The 26,773-nt window shown below is 45.1% G+C and overlaps 1 protein-coding gene and 1 long non-coding RNA gene across 4 annotated transcripts in view; both read left to right on the top strand.

Moving 5' to 3' along the window:
* The window catches only part of CTBP1 (C-terminal binding protein 1), a 571,211-nt gene that overhangs the window by 127,250 nt on the left and 417,188 nt on the right, over positions 1 to 26,773 (top strand). The gene's annotated exons all lie outside the window — the stretch shown is intronic.
* LOC143793332 (uncharacterized) lies at positions 6,100 to 8,056 on the top strand. Its single transcript, XR_013220114.1, has 2 exons — positions 6,100 to 6,412; positions 6,460 to 8,056. It is a non-coding gene; the product is annotated as an uncharacterized LOC143793332 (long non-coding RNA).

Genomic DNA, 26,773 nt, shown 5'->3' on the forward strand with positions numbered 1-26,773 from the left:
GGTACATAGCATGGTACTAGATAATCCCAGGTAGATAGCATGGTACTAGATAATCCCAGGTACATAGCATGGTACAAGATAATCCCAGGTACATAGCATGGTACAAAATAATCCCAGGTACATAGCATGGTACTAGATAATCCCAGGTACATAGCATGGTACAAGATAATCCCAGGTACATAGCATGGTACTAGATAATCCCAGGTACATAGCATGGTAGAAGATAATCCCAGGTACATAACATGGTACAAGATAATCCCAGGTACATAGCATGGTACAAAATAATGCCAGGTACATAGCATGGTACAAGATAATCCCAGGTACATAGCATGGTACAAGATAATACCAGGTACATAGCATGGTACAAGATCATCCCAGGTACATAACATGGTACAAGATAATGCCAGGTACATAACATGGTACAAGATCATCCCAGGTACATAGCATGGTACTAGATAATCCCAGGTACATAGCATGGTACAAGATAATGCCAGGTACATAGCATGGTACAAGATCATCCCAGGTACATAGCATGGTACAAGATCATGCCAGGTACATAACATGGTACAAGATCATCCCAGGTACATAGCATGGTACTAGATAATCCCAGGTACATAGCATGGTACTAGATAATCCCAGGTACATAGCATGGTACTAGATAATCCCAGGTACATAGCATGGTACTAGATAATCCCAGGTACATAGCATGGTACTAGATAATCCCAGGTACATAGCATGGTACTAGATAATCCCGGGTACATAGCATGGTACAAGATAATCCCGGGTACATAGCAAGGTACAAGATAATCCCAGGTACATAGCATGGTACTAGATAATCCCAGGTACATAGCATGGTACAAGATAATCCCAGGTACATAGCATGGTACTAGATAATCCCAGGTACATAGCATGGTACAAGATAATCCCAGGTACATAGCATGGTACAAGATAATCCCAGGTACATAGCATGGTACTAGATAATCCCAGGTACATAGCATGGTACAAGATAATCCCAGGTACATAGCATGGTACAAAATAATCCCAGGTACATAGCATGGTACTAGATAATCCCAGGTACATAGCATGGTACAAGATAATCCCAGGTACATAGCATGGTACTAGATAATCCCAGGTACATAGCATGGTACTAGATAATCCCAGGTACATAGCATGGTACTAGATAATCCCAGGTACATAGCATGGTACTAGATAATCCCAGGTACATAGCATGGTACAAGATAATCCCAGGTACATAGCAAGGTACAAGATAATCCCAGGTACATAGCATGGTACAAGATCATCCCAGGTACATAGCATGGTACTAGATAATCCCAGGTACATAGCATGGTACTAGATAATCCCAGGTACATAGCATGGTACAAGATAATCCCAGGTACATAGCATGGTACAAGATAATGCCAGGTACATAGCAAGGTACAAGATAATGCCAGGTACATAGCATGGTACAAGATAATGCCAGGTACATAGCATGGTACAAGATAATGCCAGGTACATAGCATGGTACAAGATCATCCCAGGTACATAGCATGGTACTAGATAATCCCAGGTACATAGCATGGTACAAGATAATCCCAGGTACATAGCATGGTACTAGATAATCCCAGGTACATAGCATGGTACAAGATAATCCCAGGTACATAGCATGGTACAAGATAATCCCAGGTACATAGCATGGTACTAGATAATCCCAGGTACATAGCATGGTACAAGATAATCCCAGGTACATAGCATGGTACAAAATAATCCCAGGTACATAGCATGGTACTAGATAATCCCAGGTACATAGCATGGTACAAGATAATCCCAGGTACATAGCATGGTACTAGATAATCCCAGGTACATAGCATGGTACTAGATAATCCCAGGTACATAGCATGGTACAAGATAATCCCAGGTACATAGCATGGTACAAAATAATCCCAGGTACATAGCATGGTACTAGATAATCCCAGGTACATAGCATGGTACTAGATAATCCCAGGTACATAGCATGGTACTAGATAATCCCAGGTACATAGCATGGTACTAGATAATCCCAGGTACATAGCATGGTACTAGATAATCCCAGGTACATAGCATGGCACAAGATAATGCCAGGTACATAGCATGGTACTAGATAATCCCAGGTACATAGCATGGTACAAGATAATCCCAGGTACATAGCATGGTACAAGATAATCCCAGGTACATAGCAGGGTACAAGATAATCCCAGGTACATAGCATGGTACAAGATAATCCCAGGTACATAGCATGGTACTAGATAATCCCAGGTACAAAACATGGTACAAAGCTTAATTCATCATGACCAGCAGGGAGCAGAAAGGCAGAGTGACTTGTAGTTTGTTCAGCTGAGATACTGAAAGGTTTCCTCAGCTAATGTCTTTGCCATTGGTTAGACGCAAAGCTTCCACATGTCCCCTGCCCATATGTAAAATATAAATCTACCCAGAGCGCCTTTAACCCCTTCCCGATTTAGGCCGTAATAGTATATCCTCCAATGGGCCCACGTGCATGGTAAGGCCAGAGGAGGTGAGTCGGTGCCATACCCGGCAGCTGCAGGGAAAAAAATCAAAATGGAAGATTTGCTTTAGTTTTAGGTTATCACACCTCCTTCAAAAAGTGCAATAAAAGCAATCAAAATGTAGTATGTATCGCAGAATATTAACAATAAGAACAACTGTTTGCACTGCAAAAAACAGTTGTAACACAGCTTAATGGAAAAATTAAAAAAAAAATCTTAAAGGGGTATTCCGACCTCCAAGATCCTATGCCAATATGTAGTAGGTGTAACAATAATAATATTGGCAAATACCTCCAATTAGAAATGTAGTTTAGTTCTTCTGATAAGCTAAGTTGCTTACCCCATGTGCAGGGCATTGTAGTAGCTTAGGTATCCACGGTTACAACCACTCACATAGTGACAGTGTTTGTAACCATGGAAATGTACACTGCGAACACTGCGTGCTGTAAGAATTCACAAGTCTGCAGTCACAAAGAGTGACTGCAGACTTGTACCCCAAGGCCGGGATAGCCATGTTAAGCACTTTTTTTTTGCGAGCTGCGAAATGAAACTTTCATTACACAAATGTCACCAAATGTAATTACTTAACTGGTCATTGTTAATAGGAAATGTTTTCCAGGAAAAATAAATGATATATTCCATAATGCAATTGGCAATGGCGATAACTAATTAAATAAGATTGCGGATCCTTTTAAATTGAATCTCCAAGAGCCCTCCCATCCCTCGCCCTGCATTTATTAAAATGTTCCTCACGATTTTCATACACAAAATTCTGATACCTCTCCTAAGTTCTTATGTTACTGATTAAAACATTGTTATGATAACAAAGAGTAAGATGTGTGTAACTTCTCAGGGATCATAAAAGTGTTCCATAGCGGAAACACTCCCGGGATGACTAAAACCACTACTGCAGGTTTCCTGATATGAAGTATTCCTGACATGTCTAGGGATTAAAAGGGATTAATTTATCTAATATCTGATATTCATTCACCGTGTGGTGTAGTATATAGAGGATGTGTCCCGTGAGGTGCAGTATATAGAGGATGTGTCCCGTGTGGTGCAGTATATAGAGGATGTGTCCCGTGTGGTGCAGTATATAGAGGATGTGTCCAGTGTGGTGTAGTATATAGAGGAGGTGTCCCGTGTGGTGTAGTATATAGAGGATGTGTGGTGTAGTATATAGAGGATGTGTCCCGTGTGGTGTAGTATATAGAGGAGGTGTCCCGTGTGGTGTAGTATATAGAGGATGTGTCCTGTGTGGTGTAGTATATAGAGGAAATGTCCCGTGTGGTGTAGTATATAGAGGATGTGTCCTGTGTGGTGTAGTATATAGAGGAAGTGTCCCGTGTGGTGCAGTATATAGAGGATGTGTCCTGTGTGGTGTAGTATATAGAGGAAGTGTCCTGTGTGGTGTAGTATATAGAGGAAGTGTCCCGTGTGGTGTAGTATATAGAGGATGTGTCCTGTGTGGTGTAGTATATAGAGGATGTGTCCTGTGTGGTGTAGTATATAGAGGATGTGTCCCGTGTGGTGCAGTATATAGAGGATGTGTCCCGCGTGGTGCAGTATATAGAGGATGTGTCCCGTGTGGTGTAGTATATAGAGGAGGTGTCCCGTGTGGTGTAGTATATAGAGGATGTGTGGTGTAGTATATAGAGGATGTGTCCCGTGTGGTGTAGTATATAGAGCAGGTGTCCCGTGTGGTGTAGTATATAGAGGATGTGTCCTGTGTGGTGTAGTATATAGAGGAAATGTCCCGTGTGGTGTAGTATATAGAGGATGTGTCCTGTGTGGTGTAGTATATAGAGGAAGTGTCCCGTGTGGTGCAGTATATAGAGGATGTGTCCTGTGTGGTGTAGTATATAGAGGAAGTGTCCCGTGTGGTGTAGTATATAAAGGAGGTGTCCCGTGTGGTGTAGTATATAGAGGATGTGTCCCGTGTGGTGTAGTATATAGAGGATGTGCCCCGTGTGGTGTAGTATATAGAGGATGTGTCCTGTGTGGTGTAGTATATAGAGGATGTGTCCCGTGTGGTGTAGTATATAGAGGATGTGTCCCGTGTGGTGTAGTATATAGAGGATGTGTCCCGTGTGGTGTAGTATATAGAGGAGGTGTCCCGTGTGGTGCAGTATATAGAGGATGTGTCCTGTGTGGTGCAGTATATAGAGGATGTGTCCCGTGTGGTGTAGTATATAGAGAATGTGTCCCGTGTGGTGCAGTATATAGAGGATGTGTCCCGTGTGATGTAGTATATAGAGGATGTGTCCCATGTGGTGTAGTATATAGAGGATGTGTCCCGTGTGGTGTAGTATATAGAGGATGTGTGGTGTAGTATATAGAGGATGTGCCCCGTGTGGTGTAGTATATAGAGGATGTGTCCCGTGAGGTGTAGTATATAGAGGATGTGTCCCGTGTGGTGTAGTATATAGGGGATGTGTCCCGTGTGGTGTAGTATATAGAGGATGTGTCCTGTGTGGTGTAGTATATAGGGGATGTGTCCCATGTGGTGTAGTATATAGAGGATGTGTCCCGTGTGGTGTAGTATATAGAGGATGTGTCCCGTGTGGTGTAGTATATAGAGGATGTGTGGTGTAGTATATAGAGGATGTGCCCCGTGTGGTGTAGTATATAGAGGATGTGTCCCGTGAGGTGTAGTATATAGAGGATGTGTGGTGTAGTATATAGAGGATGTGCCCCGTGTGGTGTAGTATATAGAGGATGTGTCCCGTGAGGTGTAGTATATAGAGGATGTGTCCCGTGTGGTGTAGTATATAAAGGATGTGTCCCGTGTGGTGTAGTATATAGGGGATGTGTCCCGTGTGGTGTAGTATATAGAGGATGTGTCCTGTGTGGTGTAGTATATAGGGGATGTGTCCCGTGTGGTGTAGTATATAGAGGATGTGTCCCTTGTGGTGTAGTGTATAGGGGATGTGTCCCGTGTGGTGTAGTATATAGAGGATGTGTCCTGTGTGGTGTAGTATATAGAGGATGTGTCCTGTGTGGTGTAGTATATAGAGGATGTGTCCCGTGTGGTGTAGTATATAGAGGAGGTGTCCCGTGTGGTGTAGTATATAGAAGATGTGTATTGTGTGGTGTAGTATATAGAGGATGTGTCCCGTGTGATGTAGTGTATAGAAGATGTGTCCTGTGTGGTGCAGTATATAGAGGATGTGTCCCATGTGGTGTAGTATATAGAGGATGTGTCCCGTGTGGTGTAGTATATAGAGGATGTGTCCCGTGTGGTGTAGTATATAGAGGATGTGTCCTGTGTGGTGCAGTATATAGAGGATGTGTCCCGTGTGGTGTAGTATATAGAGGATGTGTGGTGCAGTATATAGAGGATGTATGGTGTAGTATATAGAGGATGTGCCCCGTGTAGTATATAGAGGATGTGTCCCGTGAGGTGTAGTATATAGAGGATGTGTCCCGTGTGGTGTAGTATATAGAGGATGTGTCCCGTGTGGTGCAGTATATAGAGGATGTGTCCTGTGTGGTGTAGTATATAGGGGATGTGTCCCGTGTGGTGTAGTATATAGAGGATGTGTCCTGTGTGGTGTTGTTGAGGGAGGATTTAAAGTGATCCTTCACGGTTAACCCAGTGATTTCCAAATTAATATATAAAGTGTTGCCGGCAACTGAAAATGACCAGACGGAGACGTGTGTCTCTGTATGGGGGATCGAGCTGATCTCTGGCCCCCGTTTATTCTGCATGACTTTATCACAGTCATAGAAATTACACTTCAACCAATCAGCATAAGAACACGCTCACGGTTCTTAGCCTATAAGAATACAGGAACAATCTGTGCGTCAAAGTTTTGTAGAACAATACACCCTCAGTCTCATGTTCTGTCCAAGTTGCAACAATCAAGGTCTCATACCCTCAGTCTCATGTTCTGCCCAAGTTGCAACAATCAAGGTCTCATACCAGCGGTAAAGTTTAGCCTACTAACAAAATTTATATCAAAACAACAAAATGGAGTCGAAAAGCACAAAAATGGAGATTCTTTCTTAATTTCTTCCTTCACATTCCCCCCTAGATAAATTTTGTTAATTAATGTCCAGCATCAGAGATACTATCCCAAGCTCTAAGCTCGAGGGGTATACTGGTCTTCACATGGCTGCTGCGGCGTACCCGTCCCCCCTGTATACTAGAATTTACGAATAACAATTATTGATAACAGTAGTGGGGATCTTTTGAAGACAGCCATGCGCTTGGCTTCAACATCTTCATCAGATAACTTTGTGAAATCGGTGTAGAGAAGAGCAGAGATAGCAACACTTTTGGTTTCATCATTAGTTATCCTAGTGCAGAATTTCCTAATACACACAGAAATACACCAAAAAAACAAGTTTTAGTATTACATACATAACAAGGATAAAGGTGAATACTGGCAGCCATTTTAAATACAGTTATATCTGCAAGCATAGGAAAAAGTTATCGTTTCACAGTATAAGAGTATGGCAGTACAAAAAGTATATAAGAAAATATATTTTCACCTTGACAATCCCCCCTAAATACTAAGTTTTTCCCCTAAAGAAAGATCCTTCGAGACTGTCCATGTGATGGGAAAAGGGGAGGTGGATTTCTTCATCCAGACACCTCAGAAACTCTCCCCTAGCGAGAGGCCTCCAGGCAGCTGAACCCTTCACTAACCTCACATGGAGTTCTCCCACTGTCCCTAAACTAAATCTCTTAGCATCATCTGAGAATGAGGGGTTCTGTCTACTCTTTTGAGGGGGACATACTTAGGGATCTCCCCTGGATCAGTACCATCGTACTCTGGTGGGTCTACTTCTTGATTGAGGAAGGTGCCAGTCGGGATTGCTTTCACTAACTACCTAGGCCTGCCTAGGTGCACTTATACGTCCATCATATTATCATTATTTGTTTGTAAAATGAGAAAGGTTGGTTCTCAGGGTCAGCCAATTGTTTTTGCATAGCTAGCTAGTCAGAGGGCCTCCAGGGATAATACTCATGTATCTGTCTTACCCTACCTGATGTGGTTGGTTCTCTGGTGGTGGGGGCGACATGACATACTGGTCTACAGCTCCTTCCCAAAAGGATTACTGTCAGCCTACTCCTAAAAGTTAATGTCTCCAGTATCCACCAACCACAATCCTGTGTCAGCTTCTTATATCACTGCATGTGATCTTGTCTGGACAGGATTCAGTGTAATTCTCTTAGGTCGGGTTGCAGCACGGGTCATACAAGTGTTAGGGCCCAAATCCTCAACTATACCCTAAAAGGCATCACAGCTATAATTAACAAATCTTTGTTCTCTGTAATATATATATATATTTGATCCATTCAACATTTTTATTAATCTGCACCTGTGGGATTATAGAAGCAAAGTCAGCATAAATCTGGTTCTGGGCTTTAAACTGGTCAGGCACCCCCCTTGGCACCCCAATAGCATCAATATATATTATTGGATCTTCTTCATAACTCATGTAGAGCTGATCGAGACTTCTCCTCTTTCTGGTAGGTTCATCAGGTATCTTTGGATCTCAAAGTAAAATCTTGAACTGCATGGCTAGTTTAACAGGGGTGCATTGGCCTATCCAGGCATTAGGCAACCTAGGACGGAGCTTACCATCTCCACATAACCAATAAATGTCGTACATATATTCTGTATGTTTGGTTAACAAATCAGTATCTAGAGAACTGCTCCCTTTGCAGAAACCTGTCTCGAAGATCCCTACTAGTGTACCTGTGGTGTCGTGGGAATTATAGCAGGTGTAATTGTCACCTAATACGGTTACTTCTCCTGGGACCTTTAGTTTAGGTTCCTCATGAATTAGTGGGACGTAATCTGGGCAATCAGTGGACTTCAAACCTTTCAACAAGTTCATGACACAGGCAGTGGTGTTGTCATCAGGAAAAAGCAATGCATGTGTGTATAGGTGTGTATTCGCAGCAGCACAAGCAATACATCCTACAGAGATATTCTGGACTCTTACATTGTATCTCACCCATTCTAACCATAGGTTTTTCCTTGGGGCTGTTTGTGTTTCTATGGAGAAAACCTCTTGCCAACTGAGACCTGGAATGGGGATCACTTCATTGACTACAGTTTGCAAACGCTCACCTGGGCCTAAATTCCCATGGTATCCACTACTAAATACATAATTATAATGCCTTCCCAGTACAAATGTCTGCAGATCAGCAGATTGGGGGCTTTCGAGATTTAGGAGGGGGGGGTGACAACTTTTACCCCATTTACAGCCCCTAAGTGGTTGCAGAAGGTCTGTTAGATGCATTCTCTCACGGAGACTCCTACCCGTTCTATCCTTAGGGAACATGGCTTCGCTAGGTTTATATCCCCAATCATCCCCTGTATTCCAGGCGGCATCAGTCTAATAATAACAATTATCGTTGTCATTTCTGGTAATACATATATAAAACTGGATGATCCCCTCTACAACCCGTTCAGTCTCGGGGCACTTGACTACATCACAAAAATCAAATCGCCAGATATTTGCCGGGGCTGTCAGGTTTACCCAGAGAATAATGGAACCAGAATTCTTATTTTTACAATAGGGACCAAAGAGGTAGGGGCGAGGATAGCCCTCAGTTCCAGGATCAAAAACAACAGCAACATTTCCCTTCAGTCACTACTGTGACTAAACACTGGTTCGGTCTCTTTTACAGTGTGAAGCATGGATCCAGGTGCTCTTTCCTTCCAGCTTTACTGCAGTGGGGGTGACCAGGATCACCGTGTGGGGTCCTTCAAATCTCGGCTGGAGACAATCTCTGCGCACAAACTTTTTCACATACACCAGGTCTCCTGGCACAAAGGGATGGTGTCCAGGAACCTTGTCTGGGTCTGGAAAAGAACTGAAAACGGTTAAATGCACTTTGGCAAGGTGTCCATGTAAGGCCTGCACATAGCTAGTCAAGTCCCAGTACTTGAGCTGCAACTGTTGTGGAAAGAAACATTCAAGATTGGGGCCCCTGCCAAACAGAATCTCATACGGTGACAGTCCTGTCTTCCTGTTTGGGGTATATCTTACTGAAAACAAAGCTAGAGGGAGACATTCTGTCCATGGTTTACCAGTCTCTGTCATTGCCTTCTGGATTTTAGGCTTAAGAGTTCCATTTAGTCTCTCCACTTTTCCACTACTCTGTGGATGGAGTATGCAATGCTTGACTTACCCCCAGTGCTGCCATTACCTCTGACATGATCTCTCCAGTAAAATGGGAACCCCGATCGTTTTCAATGACTTCAGGAACTCCATACCTGCATATGATCTCAGCCATCAGTTTCTTCACCGTTGTCTTAGCCGTAGCTTTGGCAACTGGGTAGGCTTCTGGCCAACCTGAAAATAAATCAATGCAGACCAACACATACTCATACGTCCCTACCCTAGGTAACTGAATATAATCAATCTGCAGTCTCTGGAATTGGTTAAAGGGGCCGGGGAGTGTGTTTGGATGGGGTTTTCACTGTCCTACTCTGATTATGTGTGGCACATATCATGCAGCTCTGTACCTGCCTTTCTGCGCAGGTGGAAAACCCCGGGGGCAATCCATTGTCTCTGTAGGGTGTCACACATGGCCGTCTTCGAGTGGTGCACATTCCCGTGCAGAACCTGTGCCATCATTGGGTACAGTACCTGTGGTAGGCAGACCTTTTCACCCCTCCCCCATAGTCCAGTGACGGTATCAGAGCAAGCCCCTATCTTTTGCCACCTATTTTTCTCCTCCTTACTTGCCTGTTCTTGTAACCGGGCTAAGATGTCTTTCAACACAAGTGGAGATGGTGGGGTGTCTAGGTGATGTACTTGAGAGGCCACAGGAGTGCTTGCTGCAGTGCATTACCCTTTTTGTCCATCCATCAGTGCCTTTGGTATGTGCCTTTACCTTTATGATGCCTGTTTGGGTGGGAAGCTGTAGTGCATTCATAAGTTGCTGGACTGCCTCAGCATATTTAAAGGGGTGGCCATTTGCTGTCAGGAAAGCCCTGGCTCTCCAGATAGGCCCAGAACCGTGTGTAATGCCAAAAGCATACCTGGAATCAGTGTAGATATTTACAGTCTTACCTTCTGCTTCTTGTGCAGACATATGAGCTGGCATTAACTCTGCCTTGATTACCTCATGTTCTGAGACCACAGCATATCTGGTACAGAAGCGTCCTTGGTCATCTTGGTGACGGGATCCATCTACAAAAAGCTCAAAATCAGCATTAGAATAGGCACACTAGAGACCAGCCGTTTCCTGAGACATCAATTTCAGACAATCATGTGGTTTGGAAACCTAATCTTGTTCCTCTGGATCCATTCTAGAAAGAAAGAATGTCCTTTTTTATATCACCTACTCCTCCCCCCTTTGGATCCATAGGAACTAGGGGAAGAGTAGCGGGGTTCAGGACAGCGCACCTTTTTAAAATCACATTAATAGACATGAGAATAGCACACTGAAGTCGCAGCTGTCTAGCCATGGACATGTGGCCAGATTGTACTTGATCAAGGATACTATATACATCGTGTGGGGTGGCCATAGTCTCTCCTGTTTGCAAGGGGCCATAAGTGGCAAGGTAGGCCTGACACTCTTGGGCTATGACTGGCCCCCCCTTGGCATAACTGTCCACATCAATTGTCATCCCTGATAAATGAATGCAAACAGAACTGGCAATCTGGGTGTAATGGAATGCTGAAGAAGACATTGGCAAGATTGATAACTATGAACCAAGCAGCATCCTGAGATATCTGGGACAAAAGAGTATGTGGCTTAGACACCACCGGAGTTTCTGGAACAGTAACTGCATTAAATGCCTGTAGATCTTGTACCAGCCGGTACACAAGGGATTGGCTGGGTGGGGTCTTTTTCTTAACGGGAAACAAGGGTGTGTTACATGGGGAAACACAGGGTATCAGGGCACCATTATCGAATAACATTTGTATTTGCCCCTTGAGACACTGCTCCTGATCATATTTCAAAGGGTATTGATGGACTTTAGAAAAAGGGGCACCAGGTTTGAGAAACACTTTTACTGGTTCTACAGGCATTATTGGGGGAGAATCTGGGTCCATCAGGACCATCATCTTGGAATTGTATTCTGGAGCGGAACTGTAATAATAAATCTGCCCCCAGTAAATTTACCGGACATAAGGGAGAGATTACGAACTGAGCAGTAACTTCAGGGAAGGGTCCCACAGGGATAGGTTTTATAAAAGTATATTTATTGGGTCTGTTATCTACTCTAATTAAAACAAGCTCTTGATCTGAGAATTGACATGGGGCTGGGGAGGGAGATTCCCAGACAGGGTTAAAAGGGATATCTTAGTATGAGACTAGATTTGTGTAAGGTGGGGAGGGCAGGGGCTGAACTCTGATAAGGAATGAAGCTTCGTCCTTGCAGCTGTGAAAAGGGGGGCTGTCAGGGGGGGCTGTCAGCGTTTAGCAAGGGAAAGGTGGGGGCTACAACTCCGGGTCTTCTTTGCTTCACAATTGTAATGGACCTCTCTACACTGGGAATTAGTAACTCCGCATACATCACAGATCCACGCAGCCGGATCATAGGGTGGAGGCGCACTAAGTTTTGGCAACCCACAGAGCTTACGGTCGGGAGAAGAGGCTTGATTTCCTGGGGAGGGACCTTATCATCAAGCAGGGACTTTATCAATTCCTTCCGGTACCACAAAACATCCAGACTTTATCATAGGAGTAGACAACTTTCCTTTTTCAACGTAACGGTAACAAAAACAACTAGAATTCACTTTCTCTGTTGATCCTCAATTTGCTATATATCAACCACTCAACTTGCTTTTACCAGTCACTTACAAATTTCCTTCTAAAACTAGACACTAGATTTCACCTTCAATTTTCCAGATTATAATATTTCTTTGTACTTCAAAACAATATTGTCGCCTTAAACAAGACACAGATCTACCAGAGAAAATACAGAGAACACCGTTACAGTATGTGCTCTCTCCATTCCAAGGACACAGACATAAGAGAGATCACAGCATTCCTCTACACAGAGAAAAGAGACAAGCAATAGCGCAGCTACGCGACCCCTCCCATCGGATATTTCAAAGACAAACACAAACGAAATACAGTAGTTCTCAGACTTAATTAATTTCTACAAAATCTTCATCGCACAATTCACATACCAGATTGAGAATATTTTCCCTGCATTCCTGACAGATTTCTTTTCCCTTCTTTGGGTTAACAATATCTAATTTTTATCACACAATTCAAAGTCTTCTTCTTCCACGAACTGATTCTCCTTTAAAGCGAAATACCCCTTTTTAGTCGTGTATAGTTACCAGAGCAGCTGTGTGGCCTATTCCACTCAGGGTTTTTACCTGTCCCCCGCTAGGACAACCCAAAATCGCGGTACTCAGTGAAAGGAGGAGGGCGTCTTAGACTCAACCCTCCGGACACCCCTGGAAATATTTAAATCAATATATTCCTGAGTTATGCATCCTACCCATCTTCGATCACCTCAGTGAAAGGAGGAGGGCGTCTCAGACTTAACCCCTCCGGACGCCCCTGGACATACACATATATATCTATGTATTCCTGAGTTACGCATCCTACCCAATCTTCGATCACCTCACCGCTCCTGATTCTAACAGTGATCAGGAATTCAGGGTATTTTGACTGTAAAGAGAATTACATCACTGGTTAATCCGGGGTGTCCGTCCCTTATGAGGTACGGTTCAAGCACTGGGCTTCCAACGGAACTACACCTCTATATGATTCCACCCTAGAATCATCCCACCTCCGGGGACAAACCTCAGATCCTCTTTGCAGCAACAAACACAGGAAAACCACACCAAACGGTCAGTCTGGACAGTATAACTGCCAACTTACCGTGGTTGTTGTGGGGGATGATCAGTCCCAATTTTCCAGTGCCTGCGTCTGGTCCGAGGGTCCTTTGTCTTGTTGTCCTCCGGGGGGCAGAGGCGTTCCTGCTTGGATCCCGGGTTTCGGCACCAACTGTTGAGGGAGGATTTAAAGTGATCCTTCACGGTTAACCCAGTGATTTCCAAATTAATATATAAAGTGTTGCCGGCAACTGAAAATGACCAGACGGAGACGTGTGTCTCTGTATGGGGGATCGAGCTGATCTCTGGCCCCCGTTTATTCTGCATGACTATATCACAGTCATAGAAATTACACTTCAACCAATCAGCATAAGAACACGCTCACGGTTCTTAGCCTATAAGAATACAGGAACAATCTGTGCGTCAAAGTTTTGTAGAACAATACACCCTCAGTCTCATGTTCTGTCCAAGTTGCAACAATCAAGGTCTCATACTCTCAGTCTCATGTTCTGCCCAAGTTGCAACAATCAAGGTCTCATACCAGCGGTAAAGTTTAGCCTACTAACAAAATTTATATCAAAACAACAAAATGGAGTCGAAAAGCACAAAAATGGAGATTCTTTCTTAATTTCTTCCTTCACAGTGTAGTATATAGAGGATGTGTCCCGTGTGGTGTAGTATATAGAGGATGTGTCCCGTGTGGTGTAGTATATAGAGGATGTGTCCCGTGTGGTGTAGTATATAGAGGATGTGTCCCGTGTGGTGTAGTGTATAGAGGATGTGTCCCGTGTGGTGTAGTATATAGAGGATGTGTCCAGTGTGGTGCAGTATATAGAGGATGTGTCCTGTGTGGTGTAGTATATAGAGGATGTGTCCCGTGTGGTGTAGTATATAGAGGATGTGTCCCGTGTGGTGTAGTATATAGAGGAGGTGTCCCGTGTGGTGTAGTATATAGAGGATGTGTATTGTGTGGTGTAGTATATAGAGGATGTGTCCCGTGCGGTGTAGTATATAGAGGAGGTGTCCCGTGTGGTGTAGTATATAGAGGATGTGTCCCGTGTGGTGTAGTATATAGAGGATGTGTCCCGTGTGGTGTAGTATATAGAGGATGTGTCCCGTGTGGTGTAGTATATAGAGGATGTGTCCCCTGTGGTGTAGTATATAGACGATGTGTCCCGTGTGGTGTAGTATATAGAGGATGTGTCCCGTGTGGTGTAGTATATAGAGGAGGTGTCCCGTGTGGTGTAGTATATAGAGGATGTGCCCTGTGTGGTGCAGTATATAGAGGATGTGCCCTGTGTGGTGCAGTATATAGAGGATGTGTCCCGTGTGGTGTAGTATATAGAGGAGGTGTCCCGTGTGGTGTAGTATATAGAGAATGTGCCCTGTGTGGTGCAGTATATAGAGGATGTTGTTATGATCCTTAATGGCTGAGGATCACAAATAGACCAGCAAGTGAATAAACTAAGGACGAGCTCTAGGGAGATGGTAACTGGACTGATCGCAAATCTGAACCTATCCAAAACAACTAGAGGTAGCCGGTGAACGTGCCTAAAAAATTCCTAGACGTCTCGAGCCAGCCTGAGGAACTAGCTACCCCTAAAGAGAAATAAAGACCTCGCTTGCCTCCAGAGAAATAATCCCCAAAGATATAGAAGCCCCCAACAAATATTAACGGTGAAGTAAGAAGAAGGCACATACATAGGGATGAAATCAGATTCAGCAAAAGAGGCCCACTAGTACTAGAAAGCAGAAAACAAAGCAGGGGTCTATGCGATCAATAAAAAACCATTACAAAACATCCATCCTGAGATTTCAAGAACCCACACAACAACTAACGGTGTGTGGGGAGAAACTCAGCCCACTAGAGCAACCAGCAAGCGAGGGAATTACATTTTAGCAAGCTGGAACAGAAAACATGAAAAACACTGCTGATAAAAAAATGAGCAAACAAAACTTAGCTTGAGCTGGATGGACTGGGAGCAAGGTAGACAGAAGGAATCTGAGTAGCACTGAATACATCGACAGCCGGCAACAAGTGGAAGTAACACAGAGCTATATAGGAACCTCCCAGAGGATAACGAACCAGCTGATAGCCAGAGACCAGCAGGATAACAGACAAAGCCACCAGGGGGAGCCCAAAGCAAAAGTCACACCATACCACCAGTGACCACAAGAGGGAGCCTGAACACAGAGTTCACAACAGTACCCCCCCCTTGAGGAGGGGTCACCGAACCCTCATGAAAACCGCCAGGGCGATCAGGATGAGCCACATGGAAGGCACGAACCAAATCGGCCGCATGAACATCAGAGGCGACAACCCAAGAATTATCCTCCTGACCATAGCCCTTCCATTTAACCAAATACTGGAGCCTCCGTCTAGAAATACGAGAATCCAAGATCTTCTCCACCACGTATTCCAATTCTCCCTCAACCAGCACCGGGGCAGGAGGCTCAACCGGAGGAACCACAGGCACCACATACCTCCGCAACAACGAGCGATGGAACACATTATGAATAGCAAATGATGCTGGGAGGTCCAGACGAAATGACACAGAGCCAAGGACTTCCAGAATCTTATAAGGACCGATAAACCGAGGCTTGAACTTAGGAGAGGAGACCTTCATAGGAACGAAGCGAGAAGACAACCACACCAAGTCCCCAACGCGAAGTCGGGGACCCACACAGCGACGGCGGTTGGCAAAGAGCTGAGCCTTCTCTAGAGACAGCTTCAAATTGTCCACCACATGATTCCAAATCTGATACAACCTATCAACCACAACATCCACTCCAGGACAGTCAGAAGGCTCCACCTGACCCGAGGAAAAACGGGGATGAAACCCCGAATTACAAAAAAAAGGAGAAACCAAAGTAGCAGAACTAGCCCGATTATTAAGGGCAAACTCGGCCAACGGCAAAAAAGTAACCCAGTCGTCCTGATCAGCAGAAACAAAACATCTTAAATAAGTCTCCAAGGTCTGATGAGTTCGCTCGGTTTGGCCATTCGTCTGAGGATGGAAGGCCGACGAAAAAGACAAATCAATGCCCAATTTAGCACAAAAGGTCCGCCAAAATCTAGACACAAACTGGGATCCTCTGTCAGAAACAATGTTCTCAGGAATCCCGTGCAAACGAACCACATTTTGAAAAAACAGTGGAACCAACTCGCAGGAGGAAGGCAACTTAGGCAAGGGCACCAAATGGACCATCTTAGAAAAACGATCACACACCACCCAGATGACAGACATTCTCTGAGAGACAGGGAGATCAGAAATAAAATCCATGGAAATGTACGTCCAAGGCCTCTTCGGGACAGGCAAAGGTAACAGCAAACCACTGGCTCGAGAACAGCAAGGCTTAGCCCGAGCACAAATTCCACAAGACTGAACAAAGGAACGCACATCCCGCGACAAGGAAGGCCACCAAAAAGACCTGGCCACCAAGTCTCTGGTACCAAATATTCCAGGATGGCCCGCCAACACCGAAGAATGAACCTCGGAGATGACTCTGTTGGTCCATCTATCCGGGACAAACAGTCTCTCCGGTGGACAGTGATCAGGTCTATCCGCCTGAAACTCTTGCAGCACACGTCGCAAATCTGGGGAGATGGCAGACAAAATCACCCCTTCTCTAAGGATACCAGCCGGCTCTGAATCTCCAGGAGAGTCAGGCACAAAACTCCTAGAAAGAGCATCAGCCTTCACATTCTTCGAACCAGGCAGGTACGAAACCACGAAATCAAAACGAGAGAAAAACAACGACCAACGAGTCTGTCTGGGATTCAGCCGCTTGGCCGACTCGAGGTAAATCAAATTCTTGTGATCAGTCAAGACCACCACACGATGCTTAGCTCCCTCGAGCCAATGTCGCCACTCCTCAAATGCCCACTTCATAGCCAACAACTCTCGATTACCGACATCATAATTCCGCTCGGCAGGCGAAAACTTTCTTGAAAAGAAAGCACATGGCTTCATCACAGAGTCATCGGAGCTTCGCTGCGACAAAACAGCCCCCGCTCCAATCTTGGAAGCATCAACCTCCAGCTGGAAGGGAAGTGAGACATCTGGCTGACATAAGACCGGAGCCGAAGAAAACCGGCGCTTCAGCTCCCGAAAGGCCTCCACAGCCGCAGAGGACCAATTAGTCACATCAGAACCTTTCTTGGTCAAATCCGTCAAAGGCTTAACAACACCAGAAAAATTAGCTATGAAGCGACGGTAAAAATTAGCAAAACCCAAGAACTTCTGAAGACTCTTAACAGATGTAGGCTGCGTCCAGTCATGAATAGCCTGAACCTTGACTGGGTCCATCTCAATAGTAGAAGGAGAAAAAATGAAACCCAAAAAAGAAATCTTCTGGACTCCAAAAAGACATTTTGAGCCCTTCACAAATAAAGCATTGTCACGCAGGACCTGAAAGACCATCCTGACCTGCTTAACATGAGACTCCCAATCATCCGAAAAAACCAGAATATCATCCAGATACACAATCATAAACTTATCCAGATATTCACGGAAGATGTCATGCATAAAGGACTGAAAGACTGAAGGAGCATTAGAAAGTCCAAAAGGCATCACCAGGTACTCAAAATGGCCTTCAGGTGTATTAAAGGCAGTTTTCCATTCATCACCCTGTTTTATACGCACAAGGTTATACGCACCACGAAGATCTATCTTGGTGAACCAACTAGACCCCCTAATGCGAGCAAACAAATCAGTTAACAATGGCAAAGGATACTGAAATTTGACCGTGATTTTATTCAAAAGGCGATAATCAATACAAGGTCTCAGGGAACCATCCTTCTTAGCCACAAAAAAGAATCCTGCACCAAGAGGGGAAGAGGATGGGCGAATATGTCCCTTCTCCAAAGACTCCTTTATATAACTCCGCATGGCAGCATGCTCCGGCACAGATAAATTGAAAAGTCGTCCCTTAGGAAACTTACTACCAGGAATCAAATTTATAGCACAATCACAGTCCCTATGAGGAGGTAGAGAATTGAGTTTGGGCTCCTCAAATACATCCTGGTAGTCTGAAAAAAACGTAGGGACTTCAGAAGGAGTGGACGAAGCAATTGACACCACAGGAGCGTCACCATGAATTCCCTGACAACCCCAACTTGACACAGACATAGCTTTCCAATCCAGGACTGGATTATGAGTCTGCAACCATGGTAGACCCAACACGATGACATCATGCAAATTATGCAATACAAGAATGCGAATCACCTCCTGATGAACAGGAGTCATGCACATGGTCACTTGTGTCCAGTACTGAGGTCTATTCGTAGCCAATGGTGTAGAGTCAATTCCCCTTAGTGGAATAGGGAATTTTAAAGGCTCCAAATCAAAACCACAGCGCCTGGCAAATGACCAATCCATCAGACTCAGGGCAGCACCTGAATCTACAAAGGCATTAACCGGATAAGATGACAGGGAACAAATCAGGGTAACAGACAAAATGAACTTAGGCTGTAAAGTACCAATGGTGACAGATTTATCAACCTTTTTTTTGCGCTTAGAGCATGCTGAGATAACATGAGCTGAGTCACCACAGTAAAAGCACAACCCATTTTGCCGTCTATAATTTTGCCGTTCACTTCTGGTCAGAATTCTGTCACATTGCACAGATTCAGGTGTCTGTTCAGAAGACACCACCAAATGGTGCACAGGTTTGCGCTCCCGCAACCGCCGATCAATCTGAATGGCCAGAGTCATTGACTCATTCAGACCTGCAGGCGTAGGGAACCCCACCATGACATTCTTAATGGCTTCAGAAAGACCTTCTCTGAAATTAGCAGCCAGGGCACACTCATTCCACTGAGTAAGCACCGACCATTTCTGAAATTTCTGGCAGTACACCCCTGCTTCATCTTGCCCCTGCGAGAGGGCCAATAACGCTTTCTCAGCCTGGTTCTCAAGATTAGGTTCCTCATAGAGCAATCCAAGGGCCAGAAAAAACGCATCTACACTAAGCAATGCAGGATCCCCTGGCGCCAATGCGAAGGCCCAATCTTGTGGGTCACCTCGCAAAAAGGAAATGATAATCTTAACTTGCTGAACGGCATCACCAGAGGAACGAGGTTTCAAAGAAAGAAACAACTTACAATTGTTCTTAAAATTCAGGAACCTAGATCTATCTCCAGAAAACAACTCCGGAATAGGTGTTCTAGGCTCAGACATAGGACTGTGAACAACAAAATCCTGAATACTTTGAACCCTAGCAGCAAGATGATCCAGACTGGAAGCCAAGCTCTGGACATCCATGTCAGCAGCTGAACTCAGAGCCACACCAAGATTAAGAGGAGGAGAGAAGCTAGCATAGCAGCTAGACACACGGCAACAACAAGAAGAAAAAAAAAAATTCTCAAGGCTTCTTTTCTCCTGCTTCTGCCATGCAATTAACACTTTGTAGGCCGGCTGTACTGTTGTGATCCTTAATGGCTGAGGATCACAAATAGACCAGCAAGTGAATAAACTAAGGACGAGCTCTAGGGAGATGGTAACTGGACTGATCGCAAATCTGAACCTATCCAAAACAACTAGAGGAAGCCGGTGAACGTGCCTAAAAAATTCCTAGACATCTCGAGCCAGCCTGAGGAACTACTGTTATGATCCTTAATGGCTGAGGATCACAAATAGACCAGCAAGTGAATAAACTAAGGACGAGCTCTAGGGAGATGGTAACTGGACTGATCGCAAATCTGAACCTATCCAAAACAACTAGAGGTAGCCGGTGAACGTGCCTAAAAAATTCCTAGACGTCTCGAGCCAGCCTGAGGAACTAGCTACCCCTAAAGAGAATGAAAGACCTCGCTTGCCTCCAGAGAAATAATCCCCAAAGATATAGAAGCCCCCAACAAATATTAACGGTGAAGTAAGAAGAAGGCACATACATAGGGATGAAATCAGATTCAGCAAAAGAGGCCCACTAGTACTAGAAAGCAGAAAACAGAGCAGGGGTCTATGCGATCAATAAAAAACCCTTACAAAACATCCATCCTGAGATTTCAAGAACCCACACACCAACTAACGGTGTGTGGGGAGAAACTCAGCCCACTAGAGCAACCAGCAAGCGAGGGAATTACATTTTAGCAAGCTGGAACAGAAAACATGAAAAACACTGCTGATAAAAAAATGAGCAAACAAAACTTAGCTTGAGCTGGATAGACTGGGAGCAAGGTAGTCAGAAGGAATCTGAGTAGCACTGAATACATCGACAGCTGGCAACAAGTGGAAGTAACACAGAGCTATATAGGAACCTCCCAGAGGATAACGAACCAGCTGATAGCCAGAGACCAGCAGGATAACAGACAAAGCCACCAGGGGGAGCCCAAAGCAAAAGTCACACCATACCACCAGTGACCACAAGAGGGAGCCTGAACACAGAGTTCACAACAGGATGTGTCCCGTGTGGTGTAGTATATAGAGGATGTGTCCCGTGTGGTGCAGCATATAGAGGATGTGTCCCGTGTGGTGTAGGATATAGAAGATGTGTCCCATGTGGTGTAGTATATAGAGGATGTGTCCCGTGTGGTGTAGTATATAGAGGCTGTGCCTCGTGCGGTGTAGTATATAGAGGATGTGTCCCGTGAGGTGTAGTATATAGAGGATGTGTCCCGTGTGGTGTAGTATATAGAGGATGTGCCCCGTGTGGTGCAGTATATAGAGGATGTGCCCCGTGTGGTGTAGCATATAGAGGATGTGTCCCGTGTGGTGTAGCATATAGAGGATGTGCCCCGTGTGGTGTAGCATATAGAGGATGTGTCCCGTGTGGTGTAGCATATAGAGGATGTGTCCCGTGTGGTCTAGTATATAGAGGATGTGCCCCGTGTGGTGTAGTATATAGAGGATGTGTCCCGTGTGGTGTAGTATATAGAGGATGTGTCCCGTGTGGTGTAGTATATAGAGGATTTGCCGCGTGTGATGTAGTATATAGAGGATGTGTCCCGTGTGGTGTAGTATATAGAGGATGTGTCCCGTGTGGTCTAGTATATAGAGGATGTGCCCCGTGTGGTGTAGTATATAGAGGATGTGTCCCGTGTGGTGTAGTATATAGAGGATGTGTCCCGTGTGGTGTAGTATATAGAGGATTTGCCGCGTGTGATGTAGTATATAGAGGATGTGTCCCGTGTGGTGTAGTATATTGTTATGACCCCAATGGCGAGGGTCTCAGAGGAACGTGGAAGTCTGCAGAATACAAAAAATCCAGCTCATAGGGCAGTGGTAACTGGGTTGACCATATATCTACTCCTAACGCCAACACTAGAAGTAGCCGGGGATCATTCCTACGTTGATTCTAGATGACACGCGCCAGCCGGAGAATCTAGCTACCCCTAGTAGAGGAAAACAAAGACCTTTCTTGCCTCCAGAGAAGGGGACCCCAAAGCTGGATAGAAGCCCCCCACAAATAATGACGGTGAGGTAAGAGGAAATGACAAACACAGAAATGAACCAGGTTTAGCACAGAGAGGCCCGCTTACTGATAGCAGAATAAAGAAAGGTAACTTATATGGTCAACAAAAACCCTATCAAAATCCACACTGGAAATTCAAGAACCCCCGAACCGTCTAACGGTCCGGGGGGAGAACACCAGCCCCCTAGAGCTTCCAGCAAAGGTCAGGATATAGATTTGGAACAAGCTGGACAAAAATACAAAACCAAAACAAATAGCAAAAAACAAAAGGCAGACTTAGCTGATATAACTGGAACCAGGATCAGTAGACAAGAGCACAGCAGACTAGCTCTGATAACTACGTTGCCAGGCATTGAACTGAAGGTCCAGGGAGCTTATATAGCAACACCCCTAACTAACGACCCAGGTGCGGATAAAAGGAATGACAGAAAAACCAGAGTCAAAAAACTAGTAACCACTAGAGGGAGCAAAAAGCAAATTCACAACAGTACCCCCCCTTAGTGAGGGGTCACCGAACCCTCACCACGACCACCAGGGCGATCAGGATGAGCGGCATGAAAGGCACGAACTAAATCGGCCGCATGAACATCAGAGGCGACCACCCAGGAATTATCCTCCTGACCATAGCCCTTCCACTTGACCAGGTACTGAAGCCTCCGCCTGGAGAGGCGAGAATCCAAGATCTTCTCCACCACGTACTCCAACTCGCCCTCAACCAACACAGGAGCAGGAGGCTCAGCAGAAGGAACTACAGGCACAATGTACCGCCGCAACAAGGACCTATGAAATACATTGTGAATAGCAAACGACACAGGAAGATCCAGACGAAAAGATACAGGATTAAGGATTTCCAATATCTTGTAAGGCCCAATAAAACGAGGTTTAAATTTGGGAGAGGAGACCTTCATAGGAACAAAGCGGGAAGAAAGCCATACCAAATCCCCAACGCGTAGTCGGGGACCCACACCGCGGCGGCGGTTGGCAAAGCGCTGAGCCTTCTCCTGTGACAACTTCAAGTTGTCCACCACATGATTCCAGATCTGCTGCAACCTATCCACCACAGAATCCACCCCAGGACAGTCAGAAGGCTCCACATGACCCGAAGAAAAGCGAGGATGGAAACCAGAGTTGCAGAAAAAAGGCGAAACCAAGGTGGCGGAACTAGCCCGATTATTAAGGGCAAACTCAGCCAACGGCAAGAATGTCACCCAATCGTCCTGATCAGCAGAGACAAAACACCTCAAATAAGCCTCCAAAGTCTGATTGGTTCGCTCCGTCTGTCCATTAGTCTGAGGATGGAAAGCAGACGAAAACGACAAATCAATGCCCATCCTACTACAAAAGGATCGCCAGAACCTGGAAACGAACTGGGATCCTCTGTCTGACACAATATTCTCAGGGATGCCGTGCAAACGAACCACGTTCTGGAAAAACACAGGAACCAGATCGGAAGAGGAAGGCAGCTTAGGCAAAGGAACCAAATGGACCATCTTGGAGAAGCGATCACATATCACCCAGATAACGGACATGCCCTGAGATAGCGGAAGATCAGAAATGAAATCCATGGAGATATGTGTCCAAGGTCTCTTCGGGACAGGCAAGGGCAAGAGCAAACCGCTGGCACGAGAACAGCAAGGCTTAGCTCGAGCACAAGTCCCACAGGACTGCACAAATGACCGCACATCCCTTGACAAGGAAGGCCACCAAAAGGACCTGGCCACCAGATCTCTGGTGCCAAAAATTCCCGGGTGACCTGCCAACACCGAGGAATGAACCTCGGAAATGACTCTGCTGGTCCACTTATCCGGGACAAACAGTCTGTCAGGTGGACAAGACTCAGGCCTATCAGCCTGAAATCTCTGCAACACACGTCGCAGATCCGGAGAAATAGCTGACAAGATAACTCCATCTTTAAGAATACCAACAGGATCAGCGACTCCAGGAGCATCAGGCACAAAGCTCCTAGAAAGAGCATCGGCCTTCACATTCTTTGAACCTGGTAAATACGAGACAACAAAATCAAAGCGGGAGAAAAACAATGACCAGCGGGCCTGTCTCGGATTAAGGCGTTTAGCAGACTCGAGATACATCAGATTTTTGTGATCAGTCAAGACCACCACACGATGCTTAGCACCCTCGAGCCACTCCTCAAATGCCCATTTCATGGCCAACAACTCCCGATTGCCCACATCATAATTTCGCTCGGCAGGCGAAAACTTCCTAGAGAAAAAGGCACAAGGTTTCATAATGCTAGAAAAATTAGCGATAAAACGACGGTAGAAGTTAGCGAAGCCCAAGAACTTCTGAAGACTCTTAACTGACGAGGGCTGAGTCCAATCAAGAATAGCTCGGACCTTGACTGGGTCCATCTCCACAGCAGAAGGGGAAAAAATGAACCCCAAAAAGGGAACCTTCTGTACACCAAAGAGACACTTTGAGCCCTTGACAAACAAAGAATTTTCACGCAAAATTTTAAAGACCAACCTGACCTGCTCCACATGCGAATCCCAATTATCAGAAAAAAACAAAATATCATCCAGATAAACAATCAAAAATTTATCCAGATACTTCCGGAAAATGTCATGCATAAAGGACTGAAAAACTGAAGGCGCATTGGAGAGCCCAAAAGGCATCACCAAGTACTCAAAATGACCTTCGGGCGTATTGAATGCGGTTTTCCATTCATCACCTTGCTTAATGCGCACAAGGTTGTACGCACCACGAAGGTCTATCTTGGTGAACCACTTGGCACCCTTAATCCGGGCAAACAAGTCAGACAACAGCGGTAAAGGATACTGAAATTTGACAGTGATCTTATTTAAAAGCCGATAATCAATACAAGGTCTCAAAGATCCGTCCTTTTTTGCCACAAAAAAGAATCCCGCACCAAGAGGGGAAGAAGACGGACGAATATGTCCTTTCTCCAGAGACTCCTTGATATATGAACGCATAGCGGTATGTTCAGGTACCGACAGATTAAACAGTCTTCCCTTAGGAAATTTACTGCCTGGGATCAAATCTATAGCACAGTCACAGTCCCTATGAGGAGGCAGTGCACTGGACTCAGACTCACTGAAGACATCCTGATAATCAGACAAATACTCCGGAACTTCCGAAGGCGTAGAAGAAGCAATAGACACAGGCAGGGAATCCCCATGAATACCACGACAGCCCCAACTTGAGACTGACATAGCCTTCCAGTCCAGGACTGGATTATGGGTCTGTAACCATGGCAGCCCTAAAACAACCAAATCATGCATTTTATGTAAAACCAGGAAACGTATCACCTCGCGGTGTTCAGGAGTCATGCACATGGTAACCTGTGTCCAATACTGCGGTTTATTTGCTGCCAATGGTGTAGCATCAATACCCCTAAGAGGAATAGGATTTTCTAATGGTTCAAGAGTAAAACCACAGCGCTTAGCAAATGAGAGATCCATGAGACTCAGGGCAGCGCCTGAATCTACAAACGCCATGACAGGATAAGATGACAGTGAGCAAATCAAAGTTACAGACAGAATAAATTTAGGTTGCAAATTACCAACGGTGACAGGACTAACAACCTTAGCTATACGTTTAGAGCATGCTGAGATAACATGTGTAGAATCACCACAGTAGTAGCACAAGCCATTCCGGCGTCTATGAATTTTCCGCTCATTTCTAGTCAGGATTCTATCACATTGCATTAAATCAGGTGTCTGTTCAGACAACACCATGAGGGAATTTGCGGTTTTTCTATCACATTGCACCGAATTAGGTGTCTGTTCAGACAACACCATGAGGGAATTTGCGGTTTTGCGCTCCCGCAACCGCCGGTCAATTTGAATAGCCAGTGCCATAGTGTCATTTAGACCTGTGGGAATGGGAAAACCCACCATAACATTCTTAATGGCTTCAGAAAGGCCATTTCTAAAATTAGCGGCCAGTGCACACTCGTTCCAATGTGTCAGCACGGACCATTTCCGAAATTTTTGGCAATACACTTCAGCCTCGTCCTGCCCCTGAGACATAGCCAGCAAGGCCTTTTCTGCCTGAATCTCAAGATTGGGTTCCTCATAAAGTAAACCGAGCGCCAGAAAAAACGCATCAAGATCAGCCAATGCCGGATCTCCTGGCGCCAGCGAAAAAGCCCAATCCTGAGGGTCGCCCCGTAAGAACGAAATCACAATTTTTACTTGCTGAGCAGAATCTCCAGATGAACAGGGTCTCAGGGACAAAAACAATTTACAATTATTCACGAAATTCCTAAACTTAAACCTGTCTCCGGAAAACAGTTCAGGAATCGGTATTTTAGGTTCTGACCTAGGATTTCTGATAACATAGTCTTGTATGCCCTGCACACGAGTAGCCAGCTGGTCCACACTTGTAATCAAGGTCTGGACATTCATGTCTGCAGCAAGCATAGCCACTCTGAGGTAAAGGGGAAGAAGAAAAAAAAAAAAAAAACTCAGAATCTTCTTTCTTATAATCCCTCTTCTGCAATGCATTAAACATTCAATACTGGCCTGGCAAACTGTTATGACCCCAATGGCGAGGGTCTCAGAGGAACGTGGAAGTCTGCAGAATACAAAAAATCCAGCTCATAGGGCAGTGGTAACTGGGTTGACCATATATCTACTCCTAACGCCAACACTAGAAGTAGCCGGGGATCATTCCTACGTTGATTCTAGATGACACGCGCCAGCCGGAGAATCTAGCTACCCCTAGTAGAGGAAAACAAAGACCTTTCTTGCCTCCAGAGAAGGGGACCCCAAAGCTGGATAGAAGCCCCCCACAAATAATGACGGTGAGGTAAGAGGAAATGACAAACACAGAAATGAACCAGGTTTAGCACAGAGAGGCCCGCTTACTGATAGCAGAATAAAGAAAGGTAACTTATATGGTCAACAAAAACCCTATCAAAATCCACACTGGAAATTCAAGAACCCCCGAACCGTCTAACGGTCCGGGGGGAGAACACCAGCCCCCTAGAGCTTCCAGCAAAGGTCAGGATATAGATTTGGAACAAGCTGGACAAAAATACAAAACCAAAACAAATA

Source organism: Ranitomeya variabilis, chromosome 1, assembly GCF_051348905.1.
Source record: "Ranitomeya variabilis isolate aRanVar5 chromosome 1, aRanVar5.hap1, whole genome shotgun sequence".
Classification (NCBI taxonomy): Eukaryota; Metazoa; Chordata; class Amphibia; order Anura; family Dendrobatidae; genus Ranitomeya; species Ranitomeya variabilis.